Source organism: Gavialis gangeticus, unplaced genomic scaffold (assembly GCF_001723915.1).
Source record: "Gavialis gangeticus isolate Ggan-Ray unplaced genomic scaffold, GavGan_comp1, whole genome shotgun sequence".
Classification (NCBI taxonomy): domain Eukaryota; kingdom Metazoa; phylum Chordata; order Crocodylia; family Gavialidae; genus Gavialis; species Gavialis gangeticus.
Genome location: NW_017729027.1, coordinates 36,607,723 through 36,615,731, shown reverse-complemented (window position 1 = coordinate 36,615,731; position 8,009 = coordinate 36,607,723).

The following is an 8,009-nucleotide window of genomic DNA, read 5'->3' as shown; positions in this document are numbered from 1 at the left end:
AAACCATAAGTTGTGGGTGGGGTGGGGTGGGGTGGGGTGGAGAGTAGTGGGGGTGGGGAACCCACTTCCAAAACCTGAAAACTAAGTTGCAGTTTCTAAAGGAAATATATGTATAAAACTAACAATTTGGAACAAGTAAAATAATAAAGGCATGATAAATGTGTACTCCCAAAATAGAAACCAAAAATTGCTATTCTTATGAAGTATTTAGGAATTTTTACTCATCATAACACAACTCTAATTCTATGGCAGAGGAAGTACTTTTCTTCTATCAGTAGTTAGCCTAAAAATTTAAACACCTTTCTTGGAAAGAAGAAAATCTGCATGTCTGTATTATTTTTAAACCTCAAAAATGTATACAGCTACATAATTCTATTATATGAAGTATCCTATTGATAAATTACAGTGAACAATTGATTAATAAATAACATTAAATCCCATACAATTCTCAGAGCACATTGGTTGTAAGTTCTTTACCAAAACATGTCTACTACTAAAGTTAGTATATTATTAACTGATTGACTGATTGCATTTAAAATGATTTTTTTCCTTAATGTATTTTTAAAAGAAAATATTCTAATGCCAACATCCAAATAAAAAAACTATACATTTTGAAAGCCCTATCACTAATGTGTCAGAGTGAAGACTTTTTATGAGGACATACAAATTTCTTAATGATAACTCAAATTATTACTTTTGTTTCCAATGTGGCTAGTGGAAACTTTGAAGTCCACAGAAATTCATTTCCTTATTTCAATTGCATGGAATTAGTAAATGGTAACATAAATGTAAATGCTAAATGTATTGTTCATACCTGCCAATATTTATTGGCTTCTGAAATGAGGATCTTTAAAAAATAGATATTTAGAAAAATGTTATTTTTAATTGTTGCTTTCACAAACAATGCAAGATTAGCAGTATAACACACTTCATCAGCCAGATATCTTTTGTGCTATTCTTTGCATATTTCTATTTATAGACTGTGTTCTCTCTGCATTCATCACACCTTTCTCTTGTGCTTTCCTGTTTCTGAATTCACCCCTTCCTTTTTCTCTGCAATCCCTCATATTTTATCCAAGATACCTCGAATCATCCTAACACGTCCTTCTACTTCAGATGAGGATAATGACCAGTTAATACAAGATCCAGAAGACTTTGAACCTGAGGAGACTGACTCTGCAGAAAGTCAGATGTACTCAGACCGTGTGAATAATGCTTTTTACCCTCCATAATAAACCACTCTTTTAGAAGATGTTCATGGTATTATTTTTTCACTGTTTGTATTGTTACTTTTAATGTAGTACTTAAACCACTATGCCTTATTCATAGTTGAGACCATTATACAGGGGTTGAATTTACTGGGGAAAAAAACGAGCAAAAGAAAGCCTTGATTTGCCTTGAATTTTACGTCAGTTGGAACTAATGCACTCACAATGTAATATTCTGAATAAGGTTATGTGAACATCTTCGGTCAAGTGTTTCAAATATTCCCTTTAAGTGCATTCTACAACTCAATGCCATGAAGAGAATACATTTTTTTTCATAGAGTAATGCAATATATTTCAAACTATGGTGAAAGCAAATGTATAGTTTTTTTTTAACTTCCTTCCCTTATTTCAGCTCTGTGGACACCCTCCATTTTACCTACAGTTTCCTTTGTATTGTTCCATTTTATTTTGCTTTTCTATCTGAATAAAATATGCTCTTCTTCCTAATGAATGGTGTTCTTCTTTGTAATTAAATTTAATCAAGACTGTCCAGAGAATTAAAGGACAAGTTTCCTTGACTGTATGTTTTTTATAATTCACATGTAACCATAGAATTTGTAAATCTGTGTGCTTTTAGACACAATTTCAGAAAGGCCTCTTCTGTAGCCATGAACCGAAGGCAGAAACAGAAACAACCTCCCATACCCAAATGGACTCTTTGGATTAAGATGGCTTTCTCTCATTGGTTTGAATATAAGCACACTCCAATATAGCTTTTATTTTAGCATGTGTGTTCAGGAAATACATTAAAATATGTATAAGTAAGCATAAAGATTTTTATCTTGAGCAAGACCTAACATCTTCTATGTTGTTTTAAGCACTTAAAAAATAATCCTCTTTTCAAACTAATTATAATCTATGCAAAGTATAGACTAGAATTTAGGTATGCCACAGTACCCTACTGTGAAAGAAGATGATGGCATGAGCATATGCTATTGAATCTAATATGGAAGCCTCCATTACTTCAAAGGGTAGAGTCCTCCTCTATTAGAGTAGGATACATGGTGTCTCATTCCCTGTACATATTAGGGCTGTTTGGCTGGCAACCATTATAACAATAAAAAGGGTCTTGTACTATGTAAAAGCAATACAATCAAGTGACATGACAGATTCTTATTCTCTATTCAGATATATGGATTATTACCTGATAGTTCATTGCAAATGTCTTGAAAGATATTAGGAAGGTTCTTAAATAGTATTGCTATCGTATTTTTAGCAATTATCCTCAGTAAATGTGTTGTTTTTTTTATTTTGAAAAATTAGAATCATGATAGCACTTTGAAAATTTATGCTATGGGGATCTCTCTCAAATATCCAGACAGTTCCATCACAGATTTCTAATTATTTTGCATTTTATCTATTGAAGTGAAGATAATTCATCAGACATTTGAGTACAGAGCTAATTTTCATTAATTCTGGGACATGAATATTACTATACAATCTGTTGGTGCTGTGATAAGAACTATATAATTTGCATAAACTTTCTAATTTCTATCGGAGAAGATAGACATCAGTGAATAAAATAAAATTAAAAAATGACATTTTTTCATCAGCACTCTCCCTAACAAAAAATAATTTGTATTTCCACAGTGATAATCTTAGGTCAACGCAGAAATATTATTAAGAATTGACTTTCTGTACCTATAATAGTTAGCAGTCTGGTGTGGATATGCAATTTTGACTCTTTTAACTGTAGTTTAATAGAATCATGCCCTATTGGATTGCATAAATAAGAAACATATACATATTGCGTTATATGTAAAGAGGAAAGAAATGGGAGATATAGTAAGCATTATAGATTTTCATAGTCTCTTTCTACTCCATCCAGAAAAATGCACTTATGTTCCTCATTAGATATATAATTTCAACATTGCTTTCCAAAATATTTGAGAGGCAGTGTGACTCTATGTTGCACTACACTTTGGTTCCACCTACATTCTTAGGGTAGGGACAGACATTCCATATAAACTGGTTTAAGTGATCAGAAACTGGTTTAAACCTGTAACAAGAGATGTTCAGTGCATATAAACCAGTTTGAAAATGGCTGAAACCAGTTTGAGATAAACCCGATTGAATGTAGTATCAGACTTAATGGATTTGGGTCAAACTGGTTTATGCAATGTCTGTCTCAGACCCCTTGCTGGTTTAAGTTAAATCAGAGTCCCCCAGCATCCCAGCATGCTCTCTGGGCTGGGCGGGGCACTCTTCTCTACAACAGAGCTGGTCCCTCCCCTCTGCTCCCTGGCCAGGGCTCTGACAGAGACTTGCAGGCACAGCAGACTCTGCTGGCTTCCCTGTGCCCTCCTCCTCCCACCCCCTCACCACTTGCTGCTTAAGCAGGGATCCCTTCCTCCCCTCTACCACTGCATGGACTATAGCTGGCATATGGTATGCTAGCTAATGCTATGTAAGGCTCCAGCAGAGACTGCAGACACAGCAGGGTCTTCCTGGATCCCCCCTACTCTCTCCTTCCCCCTTACTGCTCAAGCAGAAAATCCCCTCTTCCTCCCTTCCATCTCCCACAGCAAGGGCCCCAGCCCCATGGACCCTAGGCATGTGGTATGCTAGCTAATGCCGAGAGGTGTCTGGGTGTGTCTCTCTCCAATTTCACTGGGGCAGGCAGACAGAACAGTGACTGATTAGGGCTGTTTGGAGCTAATAGACATGTCAGCTGGTAAGCTGTTTAGGAGAAGTAATGGAGAGAGGCCATTGTTTTCCTAATCAGGTGACTTGCTTTGCCCCAGCTGGTTGCTTGCCTGTCAGTTTGCTGGGTGCATGCCTGACAGTATGACGAAGCAGGGAGGGAGATTGCAAAGCTCCGTATCATCAGCAGATGCATGCACGGTACCTCCTCCCCACTCCTACCCTTGCCTCAGAGTGCTAGCCTGGGACTGCGGGCTGGCAACACTCCAAACCCTTGAGCAGGCAGCAGGGAAAAGCCTGGGACTGTGCAGACAGACCTCCTTAATGAGAGAGTCCTGCTGGCCTGACCATACCCCCTCAGCTAAGTTCCCTGCAGAAGGGAAGGGAGGGCTGCTCTATCACCCCCCGGCTTCTAGCCTGAGCCACTGCAGGTATGTGTCTGAATTTCCTCAGTCCAGAGAGAATGTCTGTTCGGTTTCAAACCAGTTCAGCCTAGCCAGGTTAGACTAACTTGGAAAGACTGAATCAACTCAGGCTCAGGTTTTTCAAATGTCCCTAGCCTTAAAGGCAGCTTCTAGTTTGAATGCTTTGGCTTTTGGGTGATCTTCTTGTTGCCAACTTCTGTCCCTAGCCCTGTTGTTTTCTTAATGAGGTGATAAACACTGAGTTACAGGGTGATAAACACTGTTATCAATTCCCTGCTGAGCTAATCAAAGCATCCTGCTGGGGTCTGGCTATGCCCCCCCTCAGCTCAGTGCTGTGGAAGGGACGGGAGGGCTGCTCTAGTCTCCCCCACCCAGCTTTTGGCTTGAGCTCCTGTAGACGTGCCTTCATGTCTGGGATGTCTGTGCAATTATAAACCAGTTTAGCCTAGCCAGGTTAGACTAAGCTGCAAAGATTGAATCAGTTCAGGCTCAGGCTTTTTGAAAGTCTGTCCCTAAACTTAAAGGCAGCTTCTAGTTTGAGTGATTTAGCTTTTGGGTGATTTTCTTGTTGCTGACTTTGGTTGGCATTGTGGAACTGAAAAATATGACTTTTGGGGCCAAATTCCATTCCACCTATTAGGTGCTTAAGTACAATCCTATTCTATCATGCTCAAGCTCCCTTCCCAAAAACAAGTTAATAGAAAGGATGTGTGGGTTCTCTTTGTTCTTGCTCCTTTTTGGTGCCATAGTCTTGAGGCTAAAATGATAATTTGTTACCAAATATTTGCATTAAAGCATTTTTGGGGCTCTAGCAGTTGAAATATATATATAGATCTATTCAAGTGTTTATTTTGGGGATGCCCATCTCAGACACCAAGATCTAGATCTACCTGTTAGTGGATCCTACTCCACCTATTTATGATCCTATTCCTGCATTTTATATATATATATATATATAAAATGTGTATCTGTGTGTGTGTATGGAAAATTATATACTTCAAATTAAATATGTACAACTCAGGAAAAAATTCCAATTGCAGAGTGGAAAATTTTGCTGCAGGTATGAACATATAAAAGTAATTTTCCTACTAAGGGATGAAGACAAGTTAGGTTGAATAACACAACTGGACGTATGCAGACTATTATTGTATTCATAATTAGACAGCATCATAAATGTGTGTGTACTGGACAAAATATATTGGTCTGAATCCGGGAACTCATATTAAGCACTTATTTAGCATTTGCTAAAAAAGTTAATTAATTTTACCAACATGTTTATTAGTACAGGGAATAACTACAAAAATAATAAAGGCAAAATTATAATATTCTTGCCTCTCCTTATTCATGTTAAGTTTGTGTTCACTCATTTGAGTACTCCAATAAGAGTATAGAACAAGCACACTGGGAATTGGCCCAATATAACTAACTATTGGGCACTGTACTAATGGAATAATAATAAAACTGGAATAATGAGAGCCTAGCCTATTGATGCTCATACTGAGCCAGTATATCTCTCTGGAGCACTTGCTGGTGGTTTGTGGAAAGCCGGCTTCTCCTTGCTTCCAGCTGCTAATTCCCATTAAACAATGTTTAAGAATGCGTTAAATAATATATTTCCCTCATAAGTAATCATTGTGGTTGCCACAGAGGCATGTGTTTGAGCTTACACATACTGTTTTACATGGAAGGAAGCTAAGCTGCAAGCTGATTTCTCACTCACTCCCTCTCTCCCTCTCCCTCTCTCCTTCTGTATGTATGTTTTATAAGTGTGTGTTTGTACATACACAGATATACATACACACACATATATGTATATACATATTTAAATATGGCTTATAGTATGAAAGTTTGAGTGCCCTTCATGTAGACCAATATTTTTGTGATATGGGTGAAAGGGACAAGGTGTGTGATAACTATCAAAATAGGGATCTGTGATTTCAGAGATATTCCCTGTGGTAGTAGTGTGTACAGCATGCTTTCATTGACATCAGGACTGCTTCATATGAGTCATCTGTTTACAGCCTAGGAAAGTCAGGCAAATGGATTAGAGTCACAATGTGATTCACTGTAAAGAAGACTGTAAAGAATTTAACAGTAAGATATAACATATGCTTTTCCCCACTTCAAGGCAATTGCTAGGAGACTTCTAAGACTTCTAGTAAACAAAATAAAATGTTTTGACTCCCACTGACTTCATTTGGAGAAAGTGTAGCTCCTTTAAAAGGTCTCTTCAATGTAGTTTGATATCCTTTACAACATTCTTCCTAAAATTAATGCATTCAGAATGTTCTTCTTCTGAGGAAACTCTTATACTGTATGTATGATCTGTCATGCTTTTATGCCTTGGTTCCTTATATATGAAGCAGCAGTCTGTACTGCACATAATATTGCCCTCTTTCCCCATGCCTGTCATCTCTTCCACCTCTGAGTATTTACAGGGTAAGCAGCATTGACTAGAGAGTGACAGCAGCAGCTGCTGGGTGCTGCTGCTGGAATGTGAATTGTGACCTCTCATAAGGATTAGCTTCCCACCCTCGGATTCCATGTCAGCTGAGAGGTAAGCATTCTCAGTATATAAGGGGAAGTAGCTTCAGCGTGTGTTTCATTTCTGCTGAGGTACTGAGAATTACATGCTACAGAAAGAGTCTGGAGTCCTGCCATTTCCATTCATGTGCCCGTGACCCTGGAATATGTGCACTGGCATAGCTGTACAGACACTTTCTGGTTTATCAAACTGTGTGGGAGAGAGAGAAATAATTGCTAGTGTGGAAAAAAAAAGAGATTAACTTATAATTGCTTCCTGAACTGCAGTCTCCTGATGGTGGTTAAACCCATTTGAGTTTTGGAGGCTTTTTAAGCCTTTCAATTTGCCATTTTACTTAAATAAGCATAAAACTCCTTCTAAACCAGGCATCTGAAAATGAGCCATTACTAATATGATTTCTGTATTTAACTTAAATGTTTTTGCTGATACACATAATTTAAACATATGTTGTAAATTATTAGCAAACCCATTCAGATTGGAACTTAATTGTTGAGTGCAAATGTCGTGTTTACCACTATACAAATCGTAGAAAAGTAGGTCTGAAAGGGCCCTTCAGAGATAATTTAGTCCAACCATCCAACCCCCTGCCAGAGGTAGGATCATGCCTACCAAACCATTCTATATAAATCCATCCTACCTACCAGTAAAACTATACAGTCAACCCTGAAATAACCATGGGACATACCCTAATCTGTCATAGGTAAAGCTGGGGGGCAAAAGTGGCCAATGTCCTGTTGCTGCAAGGGTTGTTAAAATACATGCAAGAGACCCAAGGAAGAGGGACACACCCCCTCCTACACAGAAAGATACCCCCCTCCCCACAGTCCATATCAGCCTGATCATGGGATACAATTTCTTCCTAACCACAAATGTGGTGATCAGTCTGACCCTGAGCAGAGGGGCAAGACCCTATAGTCAGGAACCTTTGAGTTTAAGTCCTAGCAAGATCATTGGCACATCCCAGGCAAAACCCCCATCCTTAGCTGCAGCCAACACTCAATGCTTCTAAGGAAAGTGACCCTCTATTCTCTCCCCCACATCCCCCGGCCAAAATATGTGGCAAAACAAGGGGAAAAAAATCCTTCCTGTCTTCATGCAGCAACCAGCAAAACCCAGAAGCATGGAAAA